The 17557-nt window shown below is 40.2% G+C and overlaps 1 protein-coding gene across 5 annotated transcripts in view; it reads right to left on the reverse strand.

The window, feature by feature from the left end:
- The window catches only part of PRKG1 (protein kinase cGMP-dependent 1), a 1424783-nt gene that overhangs the window by 831058 nt on the left and 576168 nt on the right, over positions 1–17557 (reverse strand). The window lies entirely within an intron of this gene.

Genomic DNA, 17557 nt, shown 5'->3' on the forward strand with positions numbered 1-17557 from the left:
TCATTCTCTCATATTTATATGTGGTACACACATTAGCCCACCAAAATGTGTAATTAAGCCTATCATGGCTCTAACAGTTATGTGTGACCATTTGGATAGCTATTCCCGTCATGATCAAGAAAAGACGGCTTTTATATTTATAAGCCCTAACCTTTCTTTTTTAGTTTGAAGATTTTATTGATTTTAATATACAATAAGTACAAAAAAAGGAATGTTAACGAGGCAAGATACAGACATTATCTTTCCTCATATGAGAGGTGTTTCATCCCCTTTATCAACTTGGTCGCTCTTCTTTGAACCTTTTCTAGTGCTGCTATATCTTTTCTGAGATAAGGAGACCAGAACCTTGGGTATGTAATACACTAATATGTAGCAAAGGAGTGTCCAACATCAGTCCTCAAGAACCTCAATCTAGTTGGGATTTTCAGGATTTCTCCAGTGAATGTGCATTAAATTATTTGCATGCACTGCCTCCATTGTATGCATGTTCATTGTGGAAATGCTGAAAACCTGACTTGGCAAGGGCTGAGGTTAGTCCTCTACTGAATCTCCTGCTACAAATGTCCCCGCACGCCACTGCTTAGAATAGTAGGCTAAGCACCAGGGATGCCTAGGTTTAAATCTCACTACTGTTACTTATGATCTTGAACAACTCACTATCCCTCCACTGCTTCAATAAAAAAAACGTATAATGTAAGGCTGTTGGAGACAGGGAGATACCTACTGTACAACAATGTAACTCCCCTTAACATACGACTGAAAAAGGTATGAACTAAATCCCAAATCCCCTTCTCTCCTTAAGTGCTCTCAGATCTATCGTGAAGCACTCTCATAGAAAATACAGTAAATGATGAAAAGCAACTGTTTCTAAAGACAGCTAGAGAAAATAAATCAAGGCAGGTTTAAAAAAATGAGGACTGAAGTTGCCTGTATTCATGTGTGCGTTGTTAGTGTTCAATATTTTATCGAGACAGCCAAGTTTGCTAAAATAAAATCAGTATTATACCAACAGATTTCCTGCCATAGCAAAGCTTTAACAACAAAATATACAATGTATGACATAAAACCTTATGCTGCCTTTAGACATGTATAATTCAAAACTAGAAAACCAAGAGCACAAACAGACATATCTGTCCTATTTGACAATACTTTCAGTTTCAGAAACAAACAAACAAAAAAAGATTCTCATTTTCTTACTTTTCTTAGGATGCGATTCATACTCAAGGCCCCCTTTTATCAAGCCGTATTAGGGATTTTTATCACCAGCCGCTGCGGTAAAAGCTCCGACGCTCATAGAATTCCTAAGAGGGAAGGAGCACTTACCGCAGGAGCCAACAATAAACATACCTAACACAGCTTGATAAAGGGGAATCCAAATTTGTTAAAAATCTGAAAATGTAGAATATTTGCCTGTCTCAGAGGCCTTGGGGATTATAGAAAATTAAAGACACCTCATATGAGAACAAAGACCACTCAATGCTTTCAATTATACAGGGGCCCTTACAGTGGTGCAGCTAGGGTGAGAGGCACCTGGGGCCTTCCCCACCCCCACCCCCTACCGCACACGAGCACTCCTTCCCTACCCTGTATCTCTTTTAATTTCCTCAGCGCGAGCAGCATCACCAACTCGTTGCCCACCTTGGTGTCGGCTCTCCCTCTGACATAACTTCCTAGGCACGGGACCCAGAAGTGACATCAGAGGAAGAGCGAAACACTGGCCCGAGCAGCAGATTGGAGTTGCTGCTCGCACCAGCGAAGAGATAGAAGTACGAGAGAACGTGTGCGAATGGTGGGGGGAGGAGTGGGAAGGAGCAGGGAGGGTGGAGAGGAGGACGGGTGCTAGTGTCCTCACCAAGACGGCACCTGGGACGGACCTCCACCCCCTCTTACTACACCACTGGGCTCTTATCGCAGAGGTATTACAACATGTAAACAGCCACATGTAAATGGCTGGAGAGGCCCAGAAGTTTTAATGCCATTTCAGAACGGAGGCCATTCACACATGGACAAATTAAGTATGCACAGACACAGATATGTTTAATCTATACCTTCCCCATGCCGTCTTGATAGCGACACTATTGAAAAATATAAACATTGAAATTTAATTGCACTGAGGCAGATCTAAGTGCCTATTGAAGGGACATATCTATATCCCAAAGTCTGGCCCTACCCCCTTTATTACCTCTTTCCCAATGTTATGATAGCCACTAACCCTGATTTCTGATCCCCTCTGCCCCCTCAGAAGCATCAGTCCCCTCTCCCAATCCTAGCCCTCTTCCTGACACCTAACAATAATACCACAATATTACCACTAGAGGTCTTGGTAGCAATTTTGAAGGCACATTATTCCTACTCTATTGGATCCTAGGAACCCCACCCCCCCAAAAAAAAAAAAAAAAACTGGGAATGAGATCAGAGAATGGAAGTGTCTGCCAGGGGTACCTATTTTTGACACTTGGACCCTCATGGGAGTATTGGCCTTGGGGTGAGGGCATAGGGTTTTGCTTTTGGGTAGGCTGACATAGGGGACATCTTTGGGATTGATGTGGGACACTGCCACTGGTGAGGGGAGGCTGATTTTGTGTAATTATGTTTTGTGAGCCTGAGCAGGAAGGTTGTTCTTTGCATCTCTACAGACTCTCCTTTAGCCCTTACTGTCAATATTTTCTAACACATTTTTGAGAAACCTGGTTTTTTTTGCTCGTTTTTGAATTATGGACAACTCAGCTCTCCACTCATTCAGTAGCTTTTCTCCCTTCCTCTTACAAGATGCTACTATCTGAATCAGTTCCCCTCTCATGTAGGCCTTTCCTATATCACACAGAATATTTTGAGGAGTCTCCTCCTTATCATTCAATGTTTAATATTGCTGCCTGGTTTCTTGAAGATTCCATTCTACCTCTTTGGACTGCAAAGGCCTAAGTTAGCCTCTGGTGTCAAATTGCTTCCCTGGGGTTCCAAATTATTAGAACCATTGCATGGTTTGATATTGTCGTAGTGTGTATGTCCAAAGAATGTAATGCCTGTAGTGTGTTTGCCTCCTACTTGCCAGGAAATGGTCCAGGCTTGAGTAAATCCAATTATTCTGGATTTTTCATTCTCCACAGATCTACCCAATCCAGATTCAGCATATTTCAAAATTTTTCCCTCCCTGTTGTTCCATTTTTCCTTTTTAAGAGACTGATCTTTAGCTATTATCTAATCCTCCTTAGCTACTTTATCACATTTTTTAAAATTTTTATGAAAAAATATAACTTTTTGGGCTATTTGGAATATACAGATTCATAATGGAAATTTCATCTGGAATGGAAGGCAGAAGACCTATCTACAGTAACCTGATTGTAATTTCTGCTGTCCCTCCTCCCCAAGTTAGATGTGCTTCTTATAATAGTACAATATCAGCCCCCTGTGTCCTTAGGTAAAACATTATTCATTTCCTTTAGCTGGGGATGTCCAGGTCTCCATCTTTAATGGTGATTTCCTACAGCATTGCACATTATTTCTGTTCCCATCCTTCTGTACCAACCCCCTCCTCAACTCAGACAATCATACCTGTCCTGACCTCCACCCCCCCCCCTCCCAGTGATCTCCCCATAAACATTCCGTCCTCATAAAACTTGATAGAACATAATACATTTCCTATAACCCAGAGTGAGCGTTTAGGACACTTTTTGTTGTCTGATGTCAGAACCATCCATTAAGCCTCCACCCCCCACCACAAATCCCACCGACCCCTATCTGTCACCTCTCGCATTATCCCTCCCTCCACCCACCCACAGCCCAATCCCTATGGTTTCTCAAATGATCTGCATATTATTTAAATTAGCAGTTAATGCAAGGAGAAAATTACATAACTGGCCTATTCTCATTTTTATAGCTCAGATCCTCTCTGTATCATTACAGAGAGGATCTGAGCTATAAAAATTAGAATAGGCCAGTAATACTTGCACAGGAAATTGTTGTGCCTCCTTTTTCTCTTCTGTTTAATTGTAAAAGTGTTTTTTTTTATTTTGGGTTATTGTATCAATAGTGCAACACTGAAGAAGAACGATGCTATTACAAAACAGTGCAAGCTACTGGAAACCTGACATTTTTTGGGAGGGGTGGGGGGGTCTACCATTTAATTTTAAATATGATATGAAAGGGAAGCTGTCTGTACTGGAGCCGGTGAACTTATCTTGGAACCGTGAGATCAGCTGCCCATTCACACAGACATTGCCATCCAGAGATAGAGTCTGCACTCATTTATAATCTGATGTGAGATTATTTAGTTCAAGAAAATTCATCTTTGAAGAGAAGTTCTAGCTGATCTGAATTTTAATAATGTTTATGATTTGATAAAGAAATCCTGAGTTTCATATTGAAACAGTTTGGTTAATTGGAAGCCACTTCTAACATAATTTGCACCTGTTATGAATCGTTATTTCTCTCCTAATAAACTCCTTGCGCTAATCCAAGCTATACTAATGAGTGAAAAATCAAGACGCACATGTGCAATTGGGGTTTTTGTGCTAACAATACATATATAGATAATTAACCCCCTCTTTTATCAAGCTGAGATAGAGATTTTTAGCGCGGGCCGGTAAGGTAAGTGCTCTAATGCTCATAGGAATTCTATGAACGTCGGAGCATTTACTGCTCTGGCCCATGCTAAAAACCTCTAGTGCAGCTTGATAAAAGCCGGCCTAAGGCCCTCTTTTACTAAGGTGTGATAACCGATTAGCATGTACTAATTGATTTAGCGCACGCTAAACGCTAACGCGTGCATGTTAGTCTATGGACGCGCTAGTGTTTAGCGTACGCTAATTCAATTAACGTGCGCTAATCGGTTAGCACACCTTAGTAAAAGAGGGGGTAAGTCTCTCTCAGAATGCTTTATGATGAATACTAACAATTTTAGATTCCTCCCTCTGGACTGATTCCACCCAGTTTATATTCTTTTGATTAGTACATAGTGCTCCATATTTTTCTTCTTGAAGTAACCTCTGAATGATATCCTAGTTTCTTCTCAGTGTTAAATTATATGAAATTTGAAAATTTTGAAACCTTTGCATTAAACATGATTTATCTAATGTCAATTAAGCATGAAATCAATGTTATGGAATGTTAGCGTAAGTTGATATTTATGTGCTAACATTTAGGTGAATGTGTACACCTAAATGCAGCACCTTATATGTAACTGATAACACATAAACTAGAATAGTCAGAACGACGCTCCCACGTGAACTCCCCCTATGCAGTTACACAGTAGACAATTTACATGCGTACTTTCTGAAATAGGGTCATAATTCACTTAAGGGGCCTTTTATTAAGCTGTGATAAATGCTAGCTTGTACTTACTACAGCTTAAAATGGCTTATCGTGTGACGAACTCAGGCATCCTTTGGTAAGTTCCAAATCAGCCAAAAATATTGTAAAATCTTTGTTGGAGGCTCATATCTGGGGACAGAGAGTATGTGTTCCTGCTCTAATCACCGTGGCTGCATTACCACATACTAATATGGTAGCACAGGAGTATTGCATGATCCCTTACTACCTATACAATAGGCAACAGTACGTGCTCCTGCGGTAGTTCTTTTTAATGGCCGTGCACTAATGGCAACATTAGCACACGCCAAAAACTGACCATGTGGTCCAAATGTATCATGCACAAACCACACAAAATTTCCACTGGTGTTAAATCATGGAGCTCAATGGTCAACCACTATTCTCAATTTATTTTATTTTGTTTTATTTACATGTTACTGCCTTATCAGGGTGAAAAAGCCTCAGAATTTGGAGCTATGTACCCAATTCAGGTTCTTTTTGTGAATACGTCACATGCTCCTGCTCACGTCATAGGCAAAAATATATATATTTTTTTTCTTTTCCTTTTTTAATTAAAAAGCTTTATTGTATACGTATATAAAAAGAACAGCAGAATAAAGAACAAAAGCAGCAAAACAGAGCAAAAAGAGCAGCACAAGCTGCTCACAAGATAGTCAATAATCACAGCAATGAATAACATAGGGCTCCTTTAACTAAGCCGCGTTAGGGCTTTAACGTGTGGAATAGTGTGCGCTACATTGCCACACGCGCTAGACCTTAATCCCAGCATTAAGCTGATGTTAGTTCTATAAGTGTAGCACGCGGTAATTTCCTTTGTGCGCTAAAAACGCTAGCGCACCTTAGTAAAAAGATCCCATAGTGAGAAAAAGGATACATTGGCATCATTATATACCTTTCAAACTTGCCCCCTCCTTCCCCACCCCCTACCCAAGGACCATCTAACAATGTCGTAGGCGAAAGCTTCTCCAAATACATCCATAGGCATGGCGCTTACCATGCTGCAGAGCAGTAAGCATGTGCCTTTGATCTAGTAGATCATGAAATATTGTTGAGTTGTTTCAACACAATAGGACTTTCAGGAAGGGTCTGGAACTGGTTTCAAGATTTTTTGAAGAAAAGATCTTATCAAGTGATTTGTGACGGTAACTATTATCATTCATGGAACAACCCATCTGGTGTGCCCCAAGGTTCTTTGCTATTGCCTACCTTATTCAATATCTACATTTCCCCTTTTGGACATTTATTACAGAGTTTAAATGTAAAATTTTATATATACGCAGATGACATTTCTATTTTAACCCCTCTAAATAATTTTACCACTGAAATTTTAAACCAGATATCTTCTATTATGACTCAGATAGAATAGTGGACAATTAATTTCACACTGAAACTCAATATGGAAAAGACCAAACTTTTCTTGGCTAGTCCCAACAACAAAATAACAAACTCATTGCTTCATCTTGACTACTCGTCATGACTACCCGATTATTAAATCTATCAAAATTCTGGGAGTCACACTAGACCGATATTTAACACTAGCAGAACACACGAAGTTAGTGGTACAAAAATGCTTTTTTAGATTGTGGAAATTAAGAACCATAAAAAAATATTTTGATCCTTTATCGTTCAGACTATTGGTGCAGGCATTAGTTTTATCTATTTTAGACTATTGTAACATCATCTATTTAGGAGCACCCAAAAAAATTCTAAGGAAATTAAGGATAATTCAGAATATAGCTGTTCGATTGATTTTTGGTTTAAAAAAGAACAACCATATTAGTCCATATTATCGTTTACTTCATTGGCTGCCTTTGGATGCAAGAGTATTATTCAAATTTCCCTGTATCTGCTTTAAGCTGATATCGGGATTGTCTCTAGCTTACCTTTTTCCTCATTTTGTGTTACATAGACCATCAAGAGAAACTAGAAACTTCTACTTATTTGCTTATCCAAAAATTAATGGGTGTAAATATAAGACCTTCTTAGATAGGACCCTAGCATTTCAATCTGGTAGGTAACAATCTTGGTTAAGTATATGTATTCAGCAAGCTATGTTATCCTATTGCAGTGTTCGGAAATTAATTAAGACCACTTTGTTTGATAAGTTTATTACTTAGTGAGTTTTATTATTGAAATTCTATTTTATAAATATTTGTATTTTTTTACTGTATTATTGTATTTTGCTGTATTATTGTATTTTGTCCAGCTCTTTTTAGTGTAAACCGCCTGGTTATGGCGGTATAAAAGAATAAAGTTATTATTATTATTACATATGTTGCCAATGCTGCAGCCGCTGCACCACCATAGACCAGGTGGGCGGTACAGGTTGATTCCACTGAGATGCTAATTCAAGGTGTGCAGCCGCAAAGGCCAACTTACAGGAATTAGACTCCCCCTGCTCCAGAGGCAAGTCATGCCAAGATAATGCATGTCGCCAGGAGATAGGTAGTTGTATATGTAGAATCACGGAAATCCCCTGAAACACAGAATCCCACAACTTTTGTATCCTTGGACAATTACATTACATTACAGATTTCTATTCCGCCATTACCTTTCAATTTAAAGCGGATTACAAAAAGAGTTATGGATGAAGGGTTACAACGTTAGATCAGAGAAGGTTTCCAAGAGAGGGAAAAGTAGGATCTGGGGTTAGGGAGGGGGTGGTAAGAGGGGGGTTAAGCTTTATCATGGTATTTCTTGAAGAGTATAGTTTTTATTTCCTTTCTGAACATCTTGTAGTCTGAGGTTGTTGTCAATAGGTTGGAGACTTTGTTGTCTATCTTCGCTGCCTGAGTGGCCAGTAGTCCGTTGTATAGTTTTTTCCGTTTTACTTCTTTGATTGGGGGGTAAGTGAATGGGGTGTGTGTTTTTCTATGCCTGGTAGAGGTGGTTTGGATGAGGCGGTCGTTTAGGTAGGTTGGGCTGTCTCCATTTATAGTTTTAAATAGTATACAGTAGAATTTAAATTGTATTCTTTCCTGGATTGGAAGCCAATGAGAATTGATGAATGCCTCAGTAATGTGATCATGTTTTTTCAATGAATAGACGAGTCTCAGAGATGTATTCTGAATTGTCTGTAGTTGTTTAATTATTATTGCAGGGCAGGGGAGGTAGAGGATGTTACAATAGTCTAGGATACTTAGGATTAGAGATTGTACTAGGAGCTGAAATTGTGTTTTTTCGAAGAATTTTCGGACTTGTCTAAGGTTTCTCATAACTGCGAAAGATTTCTGTATTGTTTTGTTAATTTGTGGTTGCATGGTGCAGCCTCTGTCAATAGTCATACCTAGAAGTTTTAGGGTGGTTTGCAAAGGGTAGTTGATAGAGTTGATTTCTAAGTTGGTTATGGTTGGGATTTTGTTATTTTCTAGGAGGATTAATTTAGTTTTGTCTGGGTTGAGTTTCAGTTTGTGGTCTTCCATCTAAGTCGTAACTGTAGCTAGAGTTCTGTGTAGTGTGTCTGACATTAAGAGCATTGGTTGGTCGAAAGGAATGAGGATGGTGATGTTATCAGCATAGCTATAAGAGGATAGGCCTTGTTTGTTCAGGTAAACGCCAAGAGAGGCCATATATAGGTTGAAGAGAGTAGGGGACAGTGGGGACCCTCGTGGAATGCCGCAGGGGTTGGACCAAGGTTTGGATTTTTCTTTGTCTGATTTTACTTTGTATGTTTTGGATTTTAAGAAACCTTCAAACCATGAGTATACTTTATCTGAGGTGCCTATTGAGTCCAAGATTTGCAGTAGGATGTTATGGTCTACCAGGTCAAATGCCGCCGTCAGGTCCAACTGTATGAGCAGCATTTTTTTTCCAATGCTGAGATGTTGTCTTGCTGTGTCGATAAGGGAGTCTAGTAGTGTCTCTGTGCTGAAGTTAGTTCTGAAGCCGGATTGGTGGGATGGAGTAAGTTATGGTCCTCGAGATAGTTGGTGAGGAATGCCACCACATATACAAATAGGTACCCTCCTCCCCACATCCTATCCAACAGAGACCTCCCCCTCCCTGACCCAACTTTGCCAATAAGATAGGGGTTTAATACCACCTAAGAAGTACCTTATAGCTATTCTCCACTATCAAAGTAGATATACCTGAGGAGACCACCTCACACTAAATAAAAACCTTATTTTCTTGATTTTTATGTTATACTTTTTTATTTTATTTTATCTAATTGTTTAAAAATCCATCCTTTCATCCTGTACCATGACATACAGGCTATCAACCACCATCGTGTTCATTATATTCCATAGTGCCGATGCAATAGCAAAGAATACTGAAAGTCCTGTTTCCCATTTCATTTTTGAGGGATGAGGAATAACAAGTCTATTATCTGTTAATGAACAAGAGTTTGAGATGGTGAATTGGGAATAATTAATGTCGTCAAATAATCTGGAATACCTGAATGTAATGTAAGTCAAAGTAAGAATTATGAATTGTATATACGATAGCATGCTGGAAGCCAGTGTAATTGTTTTAATAAAGGCATTACATAATCAAATTTTCTGGCATTATATAAAATTCTAACTGCCAAGTGACAGTTGCTACTGTGTCTTTGTAAACGGGGGGGGGAGGGGGGGAGGAGGGGGGATAGGTAGCTGCTAAGGCAGGAGTGAGTTGTGATTACTCCTGCCCCAGGTATGAGGTGGGGATCCAGCAGGAAAGTGGGGGTGAGGGTGGAAGTGGAAAGAGGAGGAGTAGGACCCAACCTACCCTATGCAAGCAGTAGGATTTTGTGGGGTTATTTTTTTTTTTTTTTTGGGGGGGGTGACTTTTCCGCATTATAGCCCCATGTCATAGCTGGGGAGGGAGGGAGAAGAATCTACTGGACAACGAAGGAACAGAAGACCCTTGGAGGAAGAGGTCCATGGCCTCCAATTTGGACCTTTGGGCCCTTTAATTTTCTCCTGCTACCACTGTGCAAAACATGATTTGTGCAATTCATAGCACATATACTTTTCAGCTTATCTCTTGCCAGTTTTTTCTTACATTTATTTCATCCTTCTACTCTTTTTACTTAAACACCATCTAAATATTGCCTCTGCAGAGTCAGATACATAGATGTCTGCTTCTGACATCTTGCTAATCTTTTTTTATGTTATTCCACAGTGCGTAAGCATTCCAGATAATGTTCAGTGTATTTTCTGCGTGACATGGGTCTATGGAACATTATTAGGCTATTAGACTTCAGATAGGGAAATTAAATAGTCAATAGTCACCTAAGCCTCCAACTTCACTTTGCTGGACACTGAAAAATTAATGTCACTGAAGAGCATGCATCAAAAAAAAAAGTGTGCTAGTTGTTTGTTTCTACTAAGATGTATATACAGTAAACCCCTGCAAATTCACGGTTCAGCATTTGCGGACTCAGTCGTTCACGGTTTTTCACTGCAACCAGCAGCCATTTTAACCAGGTGGTCGCTAGGACCGCAAAGACTTCTCTTCATGGACAGGATTTTCTCTTCAACGGCGCTTTGCACATCTGGTGCCAGGAAATCCCCGACGCCGTATTCTTTGCCAGGGGATAGAAGCCCTTTGCTGCCGCAGCCGTCAGAGAAAAAGAAAATGGCATCTGCGGTCAGCACGAAAAAGAAGCAACTGGCTCTGGAGGCTTGCAGAACCCTTCCCCAGCAGGTTTACATCTTCTAAAAAGGTTTAAACTATGAAATATGCTTCTTTTTTTAACCCCATCCAATATTCACTGTTTTTCACAATTCATGGGTGCTCCTGGAACGGAAACCCCGTGAATTTCAGGGGAGTGCTGTACCGTATTTTTCAGTCCATTAGAAGCACTTGACCATAAGATTTAGATTTAGAGGAGGAAAACAAGAAAAAAATCATTCTGAATTAAATTCTCCCTGCCAGGCTCTGCACCCAACTCCACACTCCTTGCTAAGCTCTGCACTCTGTCCCCCCTTCTTGCCAGGCTTTGTACCATGTCCCCCCCCCCCACTGGTGCTCTAGTGGTAGGCAGGCCTAGTGGCACAGGGCACAGGGCAGGCAGGCCTAGTGGCTGGCAGGCAGGTAGGGACAGGGCACAGGGCAGGAAGGCAGGTAGGGCAGGGGACAGGGCGGGCAGGTAGGTAGGCTGGTAGGCCTCTCCCCCCCCCCCCCCCCAGGCAGGCAGCAGGCAAGCCCCGGTCGCTCTCTCTTCCCTACCTATTTTTAATTCAGCAGGGCGGGCAGGCAGTCAGGCCCAGGCCTCTCCTTCCTCCCTCCTCCCTACCCCCCAGGCAGGCAGCAGGCAGGCCCCAGCCTCTCCCTCAGTTCTCGCGGAAAGCGGCGCAGGACCAGGCAAGCATCCTGGTGCGCCGCTATGCCGCAAGAGAACAGAAGAGGAGGCAGCCATGTCAGACGTCAGTTCTCAGGGAACGCAGTGGGGACCAGGCAGGCAGCCAGCCAGCCTTGTGTGCCACTCTCAGGGAGGGAGGGCGCTGCGTCTAGCAAGGGAGGGCGGCAGCATTAAAATAAGGTAACGGGGGGAAGAGAGAGAGAAAGAGTGCTTTGAATATTCACTCCATAAGACGCACCCTTATTTCCACCCACTTTTTTGGAGGAAAAAAGTGCATCTAATGGAGCGAAAAATATGGTACAATATAAATATTAGAGTATAAATATTTAAATAGAGAAGGTTGTGAATTTATATAGGAGGTTTGTAGAATTAATGAACAAATCTAATGAGGTTCTGAAGAATTAAGTAACAGGCCAAGTGCTAAATCATCCCAAAAAATTTAATAAAACTCATAAATGGATATTAATGATAAGTCTAGTTGGTTGAAAACCAATCAGCTTGACTAACATTTACACAGGGCTTAATCTGTAGACAGAAAGGAAGCAGAACAGCAGAGTGAAGCTGCAGCAGGGCAAGGGGTAGGAGCAAGAGAAAAGGGATGGATTAGGAAGTCGGGTGACTATTTCCTACTCTGCTCCAAGCTCACCCTTTTCCCTCCTCTTCCTTAGACTGAAGAGCTGAACAAGAACACTCCTGTTCCCTCAGAAATTAAATACTATATTCCTCCATGGAAACTCTGTTCATTGGCATGGAGCGGCATAATAAAAAATAAGTTTAAGTCTATATTGGGCCTAGGGTGTTAGTCGCCCAAAGTCGTCAGCGTCTAAAGTCCATTCTCGAAAAATACGCCCCAAATATTTTTTTTTTCGAGAATTGCCTAATTATACGTTCAGCCATTTGATCGTCCAGACCACCAAGTTGTCTAACTTTATACCGCATTCTCGTCCAAAAAATTTTACCAGTCCAAAATGCCTAGAACAAGATCTTTTGGATGTGGGAGGGGTCAGCAAAGTGATGGACTGGCCACCCAGACATGGCAACAGAGTATTGGGGCACCTTACAGGGCACTGCTGTGAACTTCACAAAAAGGGTGCCACATAAACATCTCACCACAACTCCCTTAGAGGTCATGGTGAGCCCCCCTAAACCTACCTATCTACCACCCCAATAGCCCTTATGGCTGCAAGTGGCACCTATATGGCAATACAGTAGGGTTTTGTTTTTTGTTTTTTTTAAGGGGGGGTTGGTGGCTTCACATTTCTCATCATGAAGTTGTTAGAGTGGCTTGTGAGCCTGGGTCCTCTTCTCTATGGTTCACTAGCCCACCCCCAGACTACTTAAGCAGTAGTACTGTGCAGCTCTACTAGGCTTTCCTATGTCAGGTGCTGATGTTCTGGAGGCAGGTATGTATGTTTTTATTACGATTTTTATGGTGGTGGGTCAGTGATCACTGGGGTAGTGTGGGGGGGGTCTGTACTTTGTGTCTACAGTACTTATATGGTCACTTTGCATACCTTCTGGGCACTTATACCTATTTTTAGATTGCCTAAGTAACAACATATAAGTTCTGTCTAAGCAGTCTCGTCAAACTTTCGATTATCGCTACAGGACAACTAAGTTTGGTTGGACCACATAATACTTGTTTGTATTAAATATTTAATAGCTAGTTTTAAGAATACTGAGTTATCCAATAGGCAGCTATTTAATTAACTGGATAAAAAACCCCAAACTTAGGCTTTAGGTTAATTTCTAAGAAAAATTATATATAATATACAGTATATAAACTGCTTTGATTATACCCACAGAAAGGCAGTATATTGAATCCATGACCTCTTTACCCTTTATGGTGTTTAAATGGAGGTCGTCTCTTACAGAATTGTTTCTACAACCAATTGCTACCATAAGCCAATTGCTACCATAAGCATATACTTATAAATTAACATATATACAATGAACTTCCATGCACAAAACAGTTCTTGCAATGCATATAAAACTCACAAATGTTAGAAAAAATATGAAAATCAATAAAACTTGGCTTAAAGCAGACAAAATAAAATACCCTCTTAGTTTAAAACAAAGACTAACCAAACTTTTTTTGCGGCAATGCACATCCTTAATTGTTAAGTAGCATGAAATCCATTCAGGGCTGGTATTTGGGGTGTGTAGTCTCCACAGTCATAGGCACCATATACAAGGGGTTTCCACCATGCTGGCTCCATTTTAGAGTATGCTTCAATATCATGGAGGAATACAAATCTAAGATCAATGGAGAAGTCCTCACAAGTTATGAAACAAAATACAACAAAGGACTTCTAAACACAACTGCCATTGAGCATTATTAAATTTATAAAGAGGGGAAAGATCTCAGATGTCTGTGCTGATAAATAACAATGGTTAGATCAGTCACAGCAGGTCAAGGTTTCTTTCATGGATCTTATCCACCTCACAAAATTTACAAATGGCTTTAGTTCACAGTTCTCAAGCTAAGCAACTTAGAACCAAAGAATCGGCTAACGTTAAAGATAAGTGCCGGTTTTTGGTTATAAATTGCTGAGCTTGAGAACTGTGAACTAAAGTCATTTGTAAATTTTGAGAGGTGGATAAGATCCATGAAAGATACCTTGACCTACTGTGGCTGATCTAACCATTGTTATTTATCAGCACAGGGATCTGAGATCTTTCCCTTCTTTATAAATTCAATAATGCTCAATGACAGTTGTGTTTAGAAATCCTTTGTTGTGTTTTGTTCAATATCATGGAGATATAAGAAAATGCCAGGGGGATAATGGAGGAGACGGTTAACAATACTGGGGAGAACTTGGAGGGGGAATAAACAGGGGATGCTAGGTAGAAAGAGAAAGAAAAATGCAGCACTGGAGTCTTTGGCACTATGTTTAGGTTTATTTGAAAAAAATTACTATACCAATCATACTGTAAATAAGATCTAAGTGGTTTACAAAAAAAAAAAAACTATCTTAAGCAAAGAAATAAAATAGAACATCAATAAATTGTCACGCAATCAAGTCATTTAATATTATTATTCATAGTGAAACCCGCAAGCAAACATTTGCAACTACAGATCAAGAAAGCCACAAGCCAATTTAAAATGATGAGTCTTATTAAAAGAATTTAAATTTTTTTCAAAGAAATTACACTACAAAGGGCTCCTTTTACTAAGCTGCGATAGTGGTTTTAGTGCACACTTAGCGTGCGCAGAATTGCCACGCACGCTAGACGCTAACACCAGCATTGAGCTGACATTAGTTCTTGGCACGTAGCACGCCTTAGTAAAAGGAGCCCAAAGTACAACTGACAATTTATTTCATAAGTCTGGAGCCAGCCAGAACCCCCCCCCAAAAAAAACCCAAAACAAACCACAATCCTGCCTAGTAGCCAGTGAAAACGGCACCAATTTAACCAGGAGTCGGGCCTAGGCAACAATTTTCTTTTCACTTTAATATATTGGAAGGAGCTAGGACTTTGGGGAACGATGCCTTTGCTTTATCTGTACAATAGAGATCCGATAAAGTTTGCAGAAAACTTTCATTAGTCTCAGGCAGATACAGTCTTGAGCACAGCTATAAACACCCATTATTTTAAAATCACTCTGTCTACAGCAGTTCTTTATTCCTTGTCCAAACACAGCTTCTAGGTCTACAATTCATGCACTCTTCCAGTTTTTAGTGAGTGGTTATCTTCTAATATGTCGAGAGGAAAGTTGGGCACTGTGCTTAATAGTCATTAAATAATACATTTTAAATGCAAGAGAACAGAAAAGTAATAGAAGCGGAATTAATTTGCAGCACAAACTCTAGATTTATGCTCTCATCAAACAATAAACTATCTGTTCTGTGTGTCATTGTCCAAGACAAGAGACAGTTTTCTCAGAGTCCTCAGAAACCTAACCATTTAACAAGTGTGAAGACAAGATAAGTAGACCTGATCTAGCGAGAATTAAAAAAAAAAATCAAAGAAAACAGCAAAATAAAAATGGACAAAGAATTACAAATTTCTCCTTTCCCTCTCCTCCAAAACTATGGGCTCCTTTTACTAAGCTGTGATAGTGGTTTTAGCGCACGCTAGACGCTAACGTCAGCATTGAGCTGGCATTGCTTTTTGACACGTAGCGCGGGTTTAGCATGCGCAGCAATGCAGTGCACGCTAAAAACGCTAGCGCACCTTAGTAAAAGGAGCCCTGTGTGTGTGTGTATGTGAGGGAGGGTATATTTGCTCATGGGACCCTCGACCACCAGAGGGCATCCGCTGAAAATCAGGGGAGGGGAGTTTCATGGCGACTCCAGGAAGTACTTCTTCACCGAAAGAGTAGTGGATCATTGGAACAGACTCCCACTCCAGGTGATAAAGGCCAGCAGCGTGACGGATTTTAAGAGAAAATGGGATACTCACGTGGGATCTTTAAGGGAATAAATTCAGGGAAGGGGATACTTGGAATGGGCAGACTTGGTGGGCTATAGCCCTTTTCTGCTGCTTTTTTTCTATGTTTCTATAATGTAAAATATGCATAAATGACTTCCTGTGTGAGAAAGACAGTACCGTATTAGAAACTGGCAGATTGGGATGATTTCCCAGTTTCCACAGCCTAAGAGAATTTATCTTCTATGTAACTGGGAAAATACAATCCAGAATCTAATAATAATAATATCCTAAAACCAAGGGTCAATGTACTTTTTCCCATAGACACAAAGGGGTTGTTCTTATAAAGCATTTCCCTCATGTAAAGCATGTTTTATATGCAGGAAAGGGCTGTTAAAAAAATTTCATGTGTTTATATGGGTGAACAAAGTACATATATCTTTATGCAGCGCTTTCTGCACAGAGGTATACCTCCCTCCTCCTCCCCCCCCCCCCCCCCTTTTACAAAAACACAGCGTGGTTTTTAACGCCGCCGGCGGCAGTAACAGCTCCAACACTCGTAGGAATTCTATGAGCGTCAGAGCTGTTACCACAGCAGCCAGCACTAAAAACCGCTCTGAGACATGAGGAAACATGAGAATTACTACTACTACCACTATTAATTATTTCTATAGTGCTACCAGACATACGCAGCGCTGTATGCACAGTCTTGTTACTGTCCTATAAACTAGCAGTTAACACACATTAATCACATATTAGCTGTTTAACACAGTAGTAAGTCAGCCTCTAAATGGCCTGATATAGCCTACTTCCTGTTGGTGATTAAGACTCTGGATTATTTTGTTATTTTAAGGCTGTTTATACAGTGGATTGTATTGATGGATTCTCCTTATGTCACGTTGTTAGGTTGCCACTGTTTTACTGTTTTACTGTTTTCTGTCTCTTCTGCTTTTTGTATTTACCAAATAATACAGTAAAGAATTTGAACTTAAAAAAAAAAATTACAAAAGCAATACAAGCAAGGAAAAGCAACCAGCATATTCAGAGCATAGTAAAGGGGAAAATGTGTTCTCTGCTCATCACTGCTTCTTCCATCTCAGACAAGTAAAAAAAGAAAAAGCATGCTCAAAATACTCACAAAAAAAAAAAGAGAGTACTTTATCAGATTTGGCAATATTATAGTCATATTTTAAGCTCAGTCATTTTCCCATGCATCTGAATGTTAAAATTATCACAAACTCTTTTGTGAGACACAGCATCACTGCGAGTCTTGCCCTCTCGCTGAATATTTCAAAGCGTACTGTATCTGCGTTTCCTCAGCTTTCTTTTTCTCCAAGCTAATTCTCACCACTCCCAATGCAAAGATTTCACATCTGTGTTATATTGTTTTTCATTACATATTTTATTGTTGAGGGATGTAATCAGCTTTGAGAAGCCTTTTGAAGGCTGATAAGGCGGTCTTGAAGAATTGCAAATAAATGCATATGAAAGGAAGTGAAAAATGTACTGTACATGTAAGTATTTGATAACTACTACTACTACTATTTATCATTTTTATAGCGCTGAAAG

This window comes from Geotrypetes seraphini, chromosome 4 (genome assembly GCF_902459505.1).
Source record: "Geotrypetes seraphini chromosome 4, aGeoSer1.1, whole genome shotgun sequence".
Taxonomy (NCBI): Eukaryota; Metazoa; Chordata; class Amphibia; order Gymnophiona; family Dermophiidae; genus Geotrypetes; species Geotrypetes seraphini.